Source organism: Linepithema humile, chromosome 6 (assembly GCF_040581485.1).
Source record: "Linepithema humile isolate Giens D197 chromosome 6, Lhum_UNIL_v1.0, whole genome shotgun sequence".
Classification (NCBI taxonomy): Eukaryota; Metazoa; Arthropoda; class Insecta; order Hymenoptera; family Formicidae; genus Linepithema; species Linepithema humile.
The window spans coordinates 8,235,875-8,251,573 of record NC_090133.1 but is presented as its reverse complement, the minus strand read 5'-3'; the positions used below and the strand labels follow the sequence as shown (position 1 = coordinate 8,251,573).

Genomic DNA, 15,699 nt, shown 5'->3' with positions numbered 1-15,699 from the left:
ATTATCAGTGTAAAAGTTCCATCTATATTTCGATTTTCAATAAATAATGTATCAATATTCTAAAATATTACAAGCATATACTAGATTGTATTATTTAATCATTTCAAAAAGTTTCAATAACGAATTTCATGATATCTCTAAAATAATTCTAGCACGTAGCAGATTATATCATTTTATCATTTTAATGTTATCCCTATTTAAAAATTTTTAAACTATAAAATTAATGTTGTATCTAAGGTATTAAAAGTAGGAAATTGTATTATTTTATTATTTTAATGTTAATTCGTTTATTTCAAAAGTTCTCGAATCTTTTACAAATTTAATGTTATCGTTTGCGTCATAAATGAGCTTTTGGCACATAGATTTGCACATGGAAATAATTTGGAGATTCATGTAATTATTCAAACATAATTCGAGATTGATTATATATTCACACAAATACATAAAACATGTAATAGTAATTATAACATTTATATTATATATATATAAAAATATATATAAAAAACCCATGTTTTATTTAATTACGTTACACAACTATTTATCACGCTTCTTAAAATAGAAAAAAAATACGTTTAATTATCAAGTTAAATAAGCAGAATTATTATTTGTTCTTACTTGATAAGAGTGATCGGAATTAATTAAACTTTCCGGCCGATTTTTGCGGTCAATGTATTTTATTATAAAAATTTATATTTGTTACCTACTTTCTTATTTATCTAAATATTTTCTATGTTACAAAAATGGAAAAATGCTTTTTACTCACAAACAATAAAAGACAGTAAATTATAGCAAATTTGAAATATTAAATAATTGTCTATTTTAATATATATACTAGTGTTTAAATCTAAGACCTTGAAAACTGTAGCTATGAAGTAATTAACAACACAATAAAATATAAAAATCAAACCAATAATTTGGAGTATATTGCACTACAAAACAAAAGAAATGACGATAATGGCGATGGTGGCGTATTTAAAATATAATTGAGATGAAAAAACAGGCATGTAAGGATTTATATTTCTGCAATGTATCAAGTGCCATATTATATTTTATATATTTTACATATCAATAAATTAATAAAATGCTCATATTTTATCGATGCAGTCTGTAATATAGATCATAATATTAATTATATTGACTATAATCTCCATTAATTTTTTGTACATTATTTCCTAAAACATTATTTATCTAACGAACGAAATGTAATGCTTCTCTCTGCCCCTCTTTCACTCTCCATCATATCATTGTTCTCGCTCTCTCTCGCTCTCTCCCTCCCACTCTCTTTCTATCACACGCAAAAGCGTTCTTACTCCCCCGAAATCGTTTACTATACATATTTCGCATCGGATCCTACCGCTTGTCTTGATAACTGTTAGGTAGGTTTGAAGGCTGTTAGTATTTACATACAAAAAAACTGTACGTCTCTTTCTTCGATCTCCTCTATCAGACACTTTTCAACGAAGCAATGCTCGCATCGTGTTCAGTTAAATACGTTCTATCATACAGATCAGATCACAATGTGTTTTAAAGAGCGAATTAAAAAAAAACACCCCTGGGTAAAGGAATATTTTACTAAAACGGCCAATTTTCGAGTACAGTGTCGAGAACCATCTTGTAAAACAATTTTAAAATACGTGGAGTTTCGAAAATATCTTGAATTTGAAAAGCACATACTTGAGACGCATTCAGATTATTATCATCATGAAGAGAATGAGATAAAAAACAAAGACTGGAAATATTTTAGGTTAACATCAGAAAAAAATAAAGCATATATTATATGTGATATATGTAAAACCCCAAATCAATTTTCACAAAATGAAAACTTATCGAAACACGTAAAAAAGCATTCAAAACTAGAACAAAATTTAGGACGCAGATATGAAAAATAGGGTTGGAAATATTTGACACAAAGTAAAGATTTTTCTGCTACATGTAAGCTTTGTACAAATGATACAAAAAGAGAATTTACTGTAGACATTACTAAAATGAAACGGCACATCTCAAAAAAACATAACGAAAAGAGCCACTTAATAGATCCACGATATAAACAATCTTGGGAATTTCAAATTGAAAACAACTATTGGTTGAATAAATGTTATAGAAAGCCTGTGGATTTTCTAACAGAATGTAAATTTTGCAACGAAGAACTTGCATATGTCGACCCTAGAACCGTTCAGAAACTTATGAAAAAGGAACATAAATTAATTCACGAAATTGAAATGAGTAAAATGAAGGAAAATAACAAAACCTGGCAATATTAAAAGTTTACGGAACCAGATTCAATAGATAAAGTACAATGTATGAGATGTGATAAAACGATGCCACGACGAAGCAGAAAATCATGTAGAAAAATATTTTACAGGCGGTCTAAAACCATGTAAATATAAAAATTGGACTTTTAAATACGCAAGACGAAACACAGAAAATGTGACATGTGTGTTTTGTGAAAAAAAAGTAACCCTTACGCCCTTAGTCCAAGAAGACTTATTGTGGAGTCGTGAAATTATATGGAACACACATTACATGGTATACAAATGGTGGACAAAATGTTATATAAATGCTAAAAATTTTCGAGCACAATGTAAATTTTGCAAACACAAAATACCATATATCACACATACACAATTTTTGGAACACATAAAGAACAAGCATAGTGCTCTTCACACGCTTGAAGAAAAAAAAATACACCTGATATCTTCGACGAACCTCAGTGGAATTATACAAAATACATAGATGAATTAATATTAGATGAAACAAATCTAGAATGCATCATATGTCAAAAAAAAACTACCTCACATACATGATTTTCCACATGAACTGACATTCGTTTCTCATTGGGCACTTAAATACGCGAGACAGAATGTAAAAGTTGCAAGTTGTATTTTATGTAAAAATCAAGTAAACTTTGAATGGGCCTCGGAAAATTTAGAAAACCACATAACATCTGTACATCCAAAGGAACGGCAAGAAATACGTCAAATACTTTTGGCACAAATGACAGTACACGACCAAGCTAAACCGTCGACAAGCTACGCAAATTGAAAGAAAAACGATCGTAAGTTTTATGCCCGATTTCACTAACGTAGATTAATTTTAATCTCGGTTCAACTTACTCTTCACCTTTTTCTAATTCTTAGAACTAGAAAAAGATGAAGAGTAAGTTGAACCGAGATTAAAGTTAATCTATATTGGTGGAAATGGGCATTAATCATATTTTATTAATTATTATTGATTAGTAATATTTGTCATAAAACTTTATTCTTTTAGTGGTGCACTCAATCAAAATATAAAAACAACAAAAATCAAATAATTATTTGCTTTAATATATTACAAATGTTTATAGATTTATCTACATTGGACAATGGAAATGATGGTAGCGACGTTTTTAAGTAGCATCTCATGACCAGCGATAACGACAGTCTTGACTTTGACCTGAGTGATTTGAACTACATGAAGACATTAACGTATAATTTCACTAATTTGTCGCATATCGGTTTTGTGTTTATAAATGTATAACATTGGTAAATTTAAATACATATATATTTATAAATTTATAACTTAACAAAACTGTTTAAATTTATATATTATATATATAATTATAGTCATTACTTTAAAACATAATATTCTTTAAATTATGCTTTGAAATCAAATACTGTGTTACTTTATTTATAAAAATTAAACCGAGTTCATGAATACAATAAATTATTTCTCTAATGACGAATTTTCGAGTGACGTATTCAGTACATATATAAAAAGACAAACAAAACTTAAATAATTAGTACTTGTTCAAAATATATGTTAGAAATGTTTATGTAAATTTTATCGAATCGCATTCTACAACTTAAAACAGATATGTCTACGTCACTCAGTATTTGAAGAAAGATACTATTGATTATATATTTTGCAATTGAACATAAAAATATTACTTTTTTGTATAGTATTATCGTGAAAAAAGTAAACGTTAGAACTCATAGCAAATCTGTAATAACTGTCTTAAGAAAGAACTTAAAAATTATATATGTTGCAGTTGGACATAGATGTATTGTTTTCTTGTGCACAAGAAGACACTATTTCTCAAATCCATGTACGAAATGTATATTCTTTTAGTTCCTTTTTACAATGCTTGTGTAAATACCTTTTAAAGAATTCGCACGTCTACATTTTATATGACTTTATGAAATAATTTTGAGTAATTATGTAAAAAGTAAAAGTTTGGATGCATTGGTAAATGCGCAAGAAACAAACACAATATGCATGTTATTAAAAATCATAACTTAAGGGCTTTGATGAAACTACTGAATATTCGAACAAATGTACAATATGTCGTGCAAAAATAAATAATGTTACATTAAATTTTGTAATTTTCGTAAACATGTAGAAGAAAGTATACAAAAATTTTTAAATGACAAGAGAAAAGAAAAGTACGAACACCGCCGTGTAGATATGTTAATTATTTCAACAAATTATGTTTGTATTATCTGTGCATATGTTCGGTCTAAACTTGAATCTTTAGTAAATAATGTATCAATATTATAAAGTATTACAAACTTGTAGGAGATTGTATAATTTTATTTATTTAATGTTATGCTTATTTAAAAATTTCTCGATCTCATGATATATGTTGTCTTAAAGTATTATAAGTACGTAAAAGATTATTATTTTATCATTTTAATATTAATTTTATTTAAAAATATCTCGATTACGAATTTAATGTTATCTTTAAAATAATTCAAGTATGTAGCAGATTGCATTTTATCATTTTGATGTTATAATAATTAGAAATTTCTCAACTATAAAATTAATGTTGTATCTAAAATATTATGAGTAGGAGATTGTACCATTTTATTATTTTAATGTTATTTCGTTTATTCCAAAATTTCTCGAATTTTTTGCAAATTTAATGTTATTGTTTACGTAATAAATTGAACTTTTCGCATAAGTTTGCACGTGAAAACACATATTTTAAAATTCTCATATAATCATTTAAGTATAATTCGTGATTAATTATATATTCAAACAAATACGTATAGCATGTGATAATAATTGTTACATGTATAATACATATACATGAAAAAAATATATAGAAAAATCATGTTTTATTTAATTATGTTATACAAATATTCATTACATTTCCAAAAATTGAAAGAAAAATATAGTTTAATTTAAATATAGTTAAATTTTGATGAAGTTGAATAAGCAGTATGAAAGCGATTTATTCTTGCTTTATAACAGTGCTCGGAATTAGTTGAACTTTTCGACCAATTTTTCTGGTCAATATATTTCATTATATAAATTTATATATGTTACTTTTTTATTTAACTAAATATTTTCTATGTTACTAAAACGGAAAAATGTTTTTTACCCACAAACATTAAAAAGATAGTAAATTGTAGTAAATTTAAAATATTAAATATTCGCTTTATTTTAATATAAATACTAAAGTGTTTAAATCTAAGACGTTTAAAACTGTAGTCATGATATAATTCGCAACAGAATGCTAGAATATGAAAATTAAACCAATAATTTGGTGCATATTGTGCTGGAGAATGAAAGAAACGACAATAACAATGGTGGTGTATCTAAAATATAAATGTGATAAAGAAATGGGCATATAAGTATCTATATTTCTGCAATGAATGTATTAATTACAATATTATGCTTTAAGTATCAATAAATTAGAATACTTATATTTTATCAATGTAGTCATTGTTATAGATCATAGTATTAATTATGAGCAATAAATTCCATTAATTTCTTGTACATTATTTCTCAAAACATTATTTATCTGTGTAACGAACGTACTGTAATGCTTCTCTCTTCCCCTCTCTCTCTCTCTCTCTCTCTCTCTCTCTCTCTCTCTCTCTCTCTCTCTCTCTCTCTCTCTCTCTCTCTCTCTCTCTCTCTCTCTCTCCCCCTTCCTCCCTCTCTCTCTCTCTCTCTCTCTCTCTCAATTGCTTACTATACATATTTCGCATCACATCCTACCACCTCTCTTAATAATTATTAGGTAAGTTTGAATGCTCTTTATATTTACATTCAAACAGAAAAACTGTCTCTTTCCTCGACCTCTTCTGTCAGGCACTTTCCAACGAAATAATGCTCGCATCATGTTCAGTTAAATACGTTCTCTCATACAGATCAGATCACAATGAATTGGGAAGATCTAATTCAATGGAAAGAGTGGATAGCGGTATATTTTACAAAAGAGAAAGATTTTTATGCACGGTGTCGAAATCGATCTTGCCAAAAGACTGTTACATACGTGGGAAACCTAACTAAATTTAAGGATCACGTAAGTGACACACATCAAAAGATTTATAAGTATGAAGAGGCCCACAGGATCAGCAAAATGTGGAAATATTTTATGCTAACAGAAGAAAACGTCATAATATGTGTTATATGTGATATACCCGTAACTGTATTTCCACAATGGAACAAGATATTACACGAACACGTAAAGAAGCATGCAAAAAACGAACAATATATAGACAGAAAAACTAATTTGAACTGGTGTTGGAAATACTTAAACCAAGTTGGAGATTTTTCTGCTAAATGTAAGCTGTGTGGAAATAAAAGCGTAGAATTTAATTTACAAATAAACATTACGGCCTTTAAACCGCACATAAAGATACATGCAACAGAGCAAACAAAATTAACAGAAGAGTGGAAATATCTAATTGAAAACAACTACTTTTTGAATAAATGTTACGCAAAGTCTGTGAATTGTCGAGCAGAATGTCGATTTTGCAAACTCAACTTTGTATGTGTCCCGGCTATTGTGCTTAAAACACACATAAAAAATCATAAAAATATTTACAAAACTGAAAAGTCTAAAGAGATGGCAAATGACAATAATTGGCTATATTTTAGGTTTACGAAACAAAAAGAAGAAATAGAATGTATTATATGTGAAGAACCTGTGTCAAATGACCAAATAGAGAGTCACGCAAAATATCATTCTCCACAAGAATTAATATCTTGCAAGTTTGAAAATTGGGTTTTTAAATATGCAAAAGAAGAAGAAGATTTTCTGAAATGTACGATTTGTGATGCAGGTATGAACATTATTGCTGACTTAACTCATTTAGAAACACATATGTCAGATGAACATTCAGAAGATTACTATAGAATAAAACGAAACAAAATATTTTGGACATTTCAAATTGCACAGAACAGCTGGTTGCAAAAATGTTATGTAGATGCTGGAAATTTTCGAGCAGAATGTACAGTTTGCAAATTCAAAGAAGTATATTTGAAGAAGGATCAGTTTGAGAAACATATGCACGAGTCACATTATGATATTTTCGATAAGGAAGAAATGGAAAAAGATAATTTCCACTATTTTTCAGATCAGTGGAAATGTTTGAGGTACACATATGACATGGAAATAAGTCGAAGTATAGAATGCGTGATATGTCATCAACAAGATGTCATGGTTGATCATCGTTGTTCACAAGACCTAAAATCCTATTCTCAACATTGGGTATTTAAATACGCAAAACAAGATGAATATAATGTGAATTGTACAATATGTGAAAAAAATATAAACTTTGATTATGACTGGAATAATTTAAAAAATCACATGTCATGTGTACATCCAAAGGAATGGGAAAGAATACAACAAATACAAGATTTGGAACAAGGAACAGAACACGATGAAGCTGGACCGTCGACAAGCTACGCAAGCTGAAAGAAAAACGATCGTAAGTTTTAATCATATTTTATTAATTACTATTGTTTAGTAATATTTATCATTACATTTTATTCTTTCAGTAGTGTACTCAATCAAAATATGATAAAAAAAATCAAATAATTAATTTGTTTTTTATATATTACAGATGTTTATATAGATCTTTTTATGTTTATATAGATTTACATTTGACAATGGAAATGATGGTAGCGGCATTTTTAAGTATCATCTCATGACCAGCAATAACGGCAGTCTCGACTTTGACTTAAGTGATTTGAAATACATGAAGACATTGGCGTATATTTGACTTATTTGTCACATAAGAGTTTTGTGTTTAAAAATGTATAAAATGTGTATAAAATGTATAAGTTTAAATATACACACACACATACACACACACATATATATATATATATATTTACAATTTAACACAATCCTATAAATTTACGAGCTTATGAATTATAGTTATTCTTTTAAAACATAATATTCTCCAAATTATGCTTTAAAATGAAGTACTGTGTTTGTACATTTATAAAAACTAAACCGATTTCATAAATATAACAAATTTTTTTTATGATGACAAATCTTTCAGTGACGTACTCAGCACATATATAACAAAACTCAGATAATTAGTACTTGTTCGAAATATTTATGTAAATTTTTGTCGAATCGCATTCTGCAGCTTCAAACAAATCTGTTTACGTCACTCAACATTTGGAGAAGGAAACTACTGATTATATATTTTGCAATTCAATATAAAAATATAATTTTTTCGTACAGTATTATTGTGAAAAAAGTAGATGTCAGTATCCTTAGCAAATCACTAACACAACCATGTTAAGAAAGAACTGGAGAACTACGTATTTCGCAGCTGAACATGGAAGTATTGTTTTCTTGTGCATAAGAGGACAGTATTTTTCGAAATCCATGTACGAAATGTATATTCCTTCAGTTCCTTTTTACAATGCTCGAGTAAATACTTTTTGAAGAATTCGGACATCTACACTTTATATGACTTTGTGAAATAATTTTAAAGAATTATATAAAAAGTAAAAGTTTGGATATATTGGGAAATGCGGAAGAAACAAACATAATGTCCATGTTATTAAAAATCATAAGGACTGTGACCAAATTACCGAATATTCGAACAAATGTATGTCGTGCGAAAATAAATATTATTACATTAAATTTTGTAATTTTCGTAAACATGTAGAAGAAAGCATACAAAATTTTTAAATAGCAAGAGAAAAGAAAAGTACGAATACCGCCGTATAGATATGTTAATTATTTCAACAAATTATGTTCACAATATATTATCTGTGTATATGTTCGGTCCCAACTTGAATCTTTAGTAAATAATGTATCAATTTTATAAAGTATTACAAACATGTAGAAGACTGTATCATTTTATTATTTAAATGTTATGCTTATTTAAATATTCCTCGATTATGATTAATATTGTCTTAAAGTGTTATAAGCATGTATCCATAAGATTGTATCATTTCATTATTTTAATGTGAATCTTATTTAAAAATTTCTCGATTATGAATGTAATGTTATCTTTAAAATAATTCAAACATGTAGCAGATTATATCATTTTAATGTTATTCTTATTTAAAATTCTTTCTCTCTCTCTCTCTCTCTCGCTTTAAAATTAATTATAATAATGATTAAAAAATAAAGATAAAATGATTGATCTGGTATGTTGAATAGATTAAAATTCAAACTCTTAAAGTTTGCAGAATACTGACCATGACATCGTACAAAATAATCATATTCCTCAAAAAATTATGCTAACAATACGATTTCACAAATTCTTTTCCCAAGATTTTAGTCTTTTGTCAGAATTTTTATTTGATCTCTTATTTGTGTTATGCAGTGAACTGCTCCCTCGATAAAAATTATGTACAATATCTTGAGAATAGTGTTTTAAAAGAGAATTATCAGGAAGTTGGACTGGATCCGTACTACGGCGGAATAAGATGCAAGCTTTTCTCTCTTTTCATTCTCTTTCGCGTCATCTTAATTCTATGTCGCGATAGCGAACGAAATTCACTCGTCATCTAACGGCGTCGCAGGCCGTCACAGTTTGGCGATCGTGGTGTATCTCTGATGCATTCTATCTGGCTGCATAGATGAACAAGTTATTCATGTTCCTTGGTCGGACCGAAGTTTCGGGGAATAACCTGACCCGTCGATACAGTCTTCGATACGAAAGGGGCGAAGAGAGGGAAGAGGCGGATGAGGTAGTTTCGCGGAACTTTCACTCTGTAAGCGCGAACTGTTGCCAAAGGTGCAATTATTCGACCATGCGCAATCGATATGTTCCATACAGAGTGTTTCTGATCTCCTTTAATCGGTAAATTGTATGTGCGAAACTGGAATAAATTTTGTCAGAGAAAAATCAATGAAGAATAGGTGGAATATTTGCGACGAGACATGCAATATGTGTGATACTAAAAATAAATTCCACCCAGTTTCTCACATTGTAACATCGCAGTTTTGTTTTCCAACGATTTCCTTCGATCGTTTTATGTGAATCATTGATACTCGGGCTATAATCTCTTCGGAAAGATAGGGGCAGAATCTATATATTTGCGTTTATAAAATGGATATGTCACAGGCAAGTCGATCGATCTGGTTTCAGGAACAATAGGTCAGTGCGACAGAAATCGTTGAATGTCTTGGGAGCGAATATCCATCGGCGACGGTCGTTATCTCTGATCATTTAGTGTACCATGTGCGCTATACATGGTCGCAAGCGGAGTTCAGTTAGAGCGATAGTTACAAAGCTACTTTAATTAGCGCATGTCTACCGGCCAAACAGCGTTCTGCCGGTTATGGAGCATTGGAAACTTTTGAACCGGAAGTCGCCGGGTTACGCGGCACCGAATCAGAAATCCAGCTATTATTACGAATAAATACACTCGGTAACAAATTGTTACGTTAATCAGAAAAACTAATAACGTATATAGTTTATTCTTTCGTAATTATTTCACTTATTATTTTATCAATTAATTTTAAATTCTTTTTCTCATTATTTTATTTAATTACTTTGAGTACACACGCACACAAACACAAGCACAGTCACACATCTAATAATAATACCAAAGTTAAAAGTGATACTAAACTACATCGTTAGGATCTAATTGTTTAAGACTCAGAATATTTAAACGCGCAAATTAGGCGCATGTAGATTTTAATATTAAACTATTATCAGGTCACACCGTCTATCAGCTGTGTATTATTATCCTTATTTCCGCGGCTGCTGCACCAGATTAAATCTTCCCGCGCGGTCACGCGACGGTATTTCACGCAACGCCGCCAATCTGCCCGTCGTCGTATGCGCCGTGTTCCCGAACATGGGAGTTGCCGGTGACTCGACCGATAATAAAATTCACGATTTGCAAACTAAACACGCTACGGCAGACAGTGCATGCGCGGAGTGTATTATATTTTCTCGGCGATCTTTCCTCCTCGAGTGCGACGTATGTATATTAGAGCGCCTCGTTGCCGGCCCGCCGCCCGGATAAAATGTTAATATTTATTCTGCCACACCAGGAATTCTCTTTCTTTCTTATCCGGAAAGTAGATCGTAACTTCAGTAATCTTTACATTGCGGGCACGTTCGACGATGTATTTCTTTCGCGGACCGCACAGGCGTAATCCAGGCGTTTCATCGTCAGACTGGCCTCTCGCGTGTTTTGTTTCCCCTCGTTATTCTTTGCAAATTGGTACGTCGCTGTCTTTTAAGCGCTTACAGATTACGGCGAAATATGCATCGAGCGAACGCAAATGTTCTTAAATGGAAGCGGATCAGACACGGTTCACCGGATGCTGTTAGCGAACCATTCGGAACTATTGCTCTTTGTATACATTCAAAGTTAGTTCATTTCAGATATCGGCAATCGCATGAAAGTTAATAGAGCGCGTCTTTACCTCTCACGCGCCGCTCGCCTATCGAAGCTAATCGATGAATAAAAACGCTTCAAATGGAACAATATAAGAAAGAATTCTTACATAAGTTTAGTGTCGCAACTTTTTATCACGATCGACAAATATAATAAAAATTTCATTGGAAGATAAATGATTATGGATATAGTAAATGGCAGACAACTTTTTCTCAATCTATTATTTCTATTATTTCTCTTGTAAAATATAAAAATTATAAGTACAATAACAAAATATATTTATATATTAATGTAGGATCGATGGTTATATTAATTTGAAACGTATTATATCGAAGCAGTATGTAGAAGAATGTTTGGAAGCGACCTTGCGACGTTTACATTCATGTTAGTATTTATATGGCAAAGAGCTTCTCGAAAGCGAGAACAATTGCCTCTGTGTGTGTGTGCGTGCGTGTACCTTCAAGTGTTGCTGTCTCATTTATTTTGGTCATTCGACAAGCCCGAAAATGCGTTGAGATAGAAAGAGAGAGTCTGTAGAGAGAAAGAGACGTTCTGAGAAGCATCGCAAGCGAACATACCGGCGAAATCTCTCTTACAATATTACAATAAAATTTCTTCTTTTTTATTTAAATTAACCTGCTAAGATAAATCCCATACATTAATAAGCAATATTTTTGAAAATTATTTTAATCACAGGTTATTTTCGATAATAGAAATATATTAAATTAAAATCAATTACACTCTACGCTAATAAATTAGTAAAACATATTCCTTGCGCATATAAGAGAATAGATAGTTGAACTTATGCTATTATCGGAAAAGAGTATTATATATTTATTATTATCTAACTTCAAGAGAGAATGGTTTTTTTGATATTAGGCCTTCTGTTTTTCAATATCCGTTCCAAAAGATCTCCTTAATCAGATTTCAAAATATCAAATAGAATGATAATCGTATAATAATCCATTTGCCACAGATAGAAGCTAAAATAACGACGATTTTATGAAGAACAATCGACAGATTCCTATTTAATTGACTTTCTTCTATTCTTGTGATGAATTAAAATCGTATACCTATTATATCCCATCAACTCCAGTCTATCTTTTCATTTATATGTACATTTCGTAAAAATAGTTGCCTTAGATTAGCAGTTTGTTCGTGTGACATGAATACTGAAAAGTATTAACTTTATCTTGAGTTAAGAAGATGCTTAATCTTATCCCATTAGCTAATTAGTGACGCCCAAAGAAATTCCAGTTTTACTTTGAACATTCTTGATTAAAACGCCCGTCGGACTTTGCACCGTGAAGTTTTAAAAATGCATTCGAGACGAGGTGTGCTGAATACAAAAGCAACCCTATTCGCGTCTTTGTGTCAGAACATTCGTTTAATTCACGTAACAAACATATTTTCTGTCTCACAGAAACTGATCGATTTATGTAAAAAAAAGCCGCTCAAAAAATACCACATTAACTTATATATATATATATATATATATATATATATATATAAGTAACAATATATTATTCCATTTAATAAAAGTGTTTTAATATATAATCGTGATTTGTCTTGCAGAAATAATAATACTGCCATTTGTGTTAACTTTTGCTAATATTAGCAAACTGAATCTCTAATAGAGATTTATTTTTCATCTTCCTTTCAAATTTTCAACTCATTTTTAAACATTCAAACATCCTGCAAACTCAAAGAACGCGATGCAGGGAGAACTGATTTAATTTAAGCTGAAGCGTTTCTGGTGTGCACAAGAAAGCGCAGCGCTCGCATCGAATCATTCTCGTTAGGTTGCTTTCTCAAGTGTGTTATCGAATATGCGGTATGTGCGCGCTAATGGCATTTCGAACCAATTACTGCTATCTACGCGATCATTTATTGCATTTTCCATTTCGGCGTAACGCGAAATTGAAAATCTGCTCGCGAATGTAGGCCGCGCTTGAAGTTTCGCCAATTTATTAAAACAATGCTGCCAATTTCCGCCGACTGAGCTTGCGTCCGATCGGTCTTCGCTCTTCGATCGCGACTCGAGACGGCGGGCCGTTTTAATTTTCTGAATAAACGCGAAAGTACAGCGCGCCTCTTCAAACAGACATGCGTTTCATTTGCCAGGCGAGTGGCAATTCTCGCCGCTCATGAGCTTGTCAAATATTTTCCAGTAACACATAGCGCGCGCTATAAACGACTCGGGATCGTTTGCAGCTCTGCAAAACGTATCGACATACCGGCCGACTGCGATGCGGTCAACCTAACAGTTGCGGTGCGTAAAATTGATCCGGTGCAAAATCCCATAATTGTCAATAACCCGAAAGCGATCAATCAAGCTTCCGTGACGCGGACAACCAAGTGCACCAGTGCGACGCGCTCTTCCGAATTTTTCGAATTTATTTTCTTGCAGGTTGCGCTCGAAATTCGGGTAACACATTTTTCACTCGATAAACGCGGCGTGCGAGCGCCGAGATAAGATTTATTCAATTGGATTAAAGTTATAAAAGAAATTTCCAATAGCTTCACACATTCGCGCAGAGCTGATTTCAACGTCATCTCGATACGCTTTGCGATTATATTCGCACACGCACGCGCCATCTAACGCAGCACTTGGCGCGTGAAACGAAGCCGTCGCCGTGCAAATTGGATCGCAATCGAAAGGTAGTCATTGATCCGATCTCTGCTAGTCCTTAATAATGATGTTTCTCTCTTAAGCACACAAAATTTGTCACCGGAAGGAAATACTGCGTCGCTAATTGGCAGAAATGCAAGGGGAAATTAATTTGATATAAAACTCGATTGCGCTGAGCCGTGAAGTATTCTGAAACGCTTCATCTATCTACTTCGAAGATAATAAAATTGTTTATTACGCATGAAAGCAGACAGATCCGATTAATATCTTGTTACAGACATCAATTATTTTATACAACTTTGTTGAATGCAATTTATGTTACAGCGCGTGCGCGAAGCGACTGAGATAATCGCGACAGAATATAAAATTGTCGTCGCACGTTCGACGTCAAATAGTTTCGAATCTTTCTGTGTGTACAATCATTCACACACAATAGTCCGAAGATGTCTCACGTATCCTCATAACTTTGCAGTCGACGCTGACGACGCTGTCATGCGAATCTCGGCAAATTCGGAAACTTCGAACGTCCCGAATAATTTTCGGAACTCCACAGTTGAATACGTGCCGCGCCATTCTCGGCGCGTAACTTCTTGACCGTAACTTTTAAAGGATTCAGCGCGACGACATTCTTAAGCAAAGCAGAAGTGGAAAATTTCCACCGGGCGCATTCTTTCGCCTCGGCTTCTATAAAGCAATGTGACGTTTTTTATATTCATCGTTGCAACGGCGCGACAACATTCGCGTCTTAATTTCAACCGCCGGCTAATTTAGCGACAAATGTGGTAATTCGGATTTAGCGATAAAAAACAAAAAGACGGCGAGTTTTTCTCTCAATTAAAAGTTTCTTTATCGCGGTGTACGATGAACAGGAGAGAAGCTTTCATTACGTTAAAAAAGTTGTTTTATTACAATATCAAACGACGTTACGTAAAGAGTGCCGCGGCGGTAGGGAGATCGCAATAGGAAATGGAATTAATAAGTAGACGTAAAGGGTAATTTGCATTTCAACCGCGAGCGCCGCTTTGAAGTCACTGTTACGGTTTGATAATCCCGCCGCCGGACTTTTGCGCTCTTCCGCTGTGTGTTAAGCGCGATAATAAAAATCTGCGAACACAGAGGTGGGGGGGGGGGGGGGAAGGGGAATTATACTCGCGCTGACGATTGTCCATTTGCCGGCTTAACCGGCTCGCAGCTGTGACGTCGTCCGCAACTTTCACGGCGCACCGTTAGAACCGATGGCGGCTCACCCATCTGTCGTGCAAAAAAATCATGAGCCACAATAGCTCGGATAAACGATTCCCGCTCCGCTGACCCGTTTGTCACCGTCGATCGTTACCAAAGCGACCGACTGTACAGTTGGACCCGCTCGCACGTACCTTGCACCACCCGCGCGCATCTCCCTTTCGACCCCCACCCCCCGCCGGCCCCTCCGGCCCTCTTGCCCGCCCTTGCGGCCCGCATTTTCC

General features: G+C 32.7%; 1 protein-coding gene across 1 annotated transcript in view; it reads right to left on the bottom strand.

Moving 5' to 3' along the window:
* The window catches only part of STUB1 (STIP1 homology and U-box containing protein 1), a 215,695-nt gene that overhangs the window by 85,610 nt on the left and 114,386 nt on the right, over positions 1 to 15,699 (bottom strand). The window lies entirely within an intron of this gene.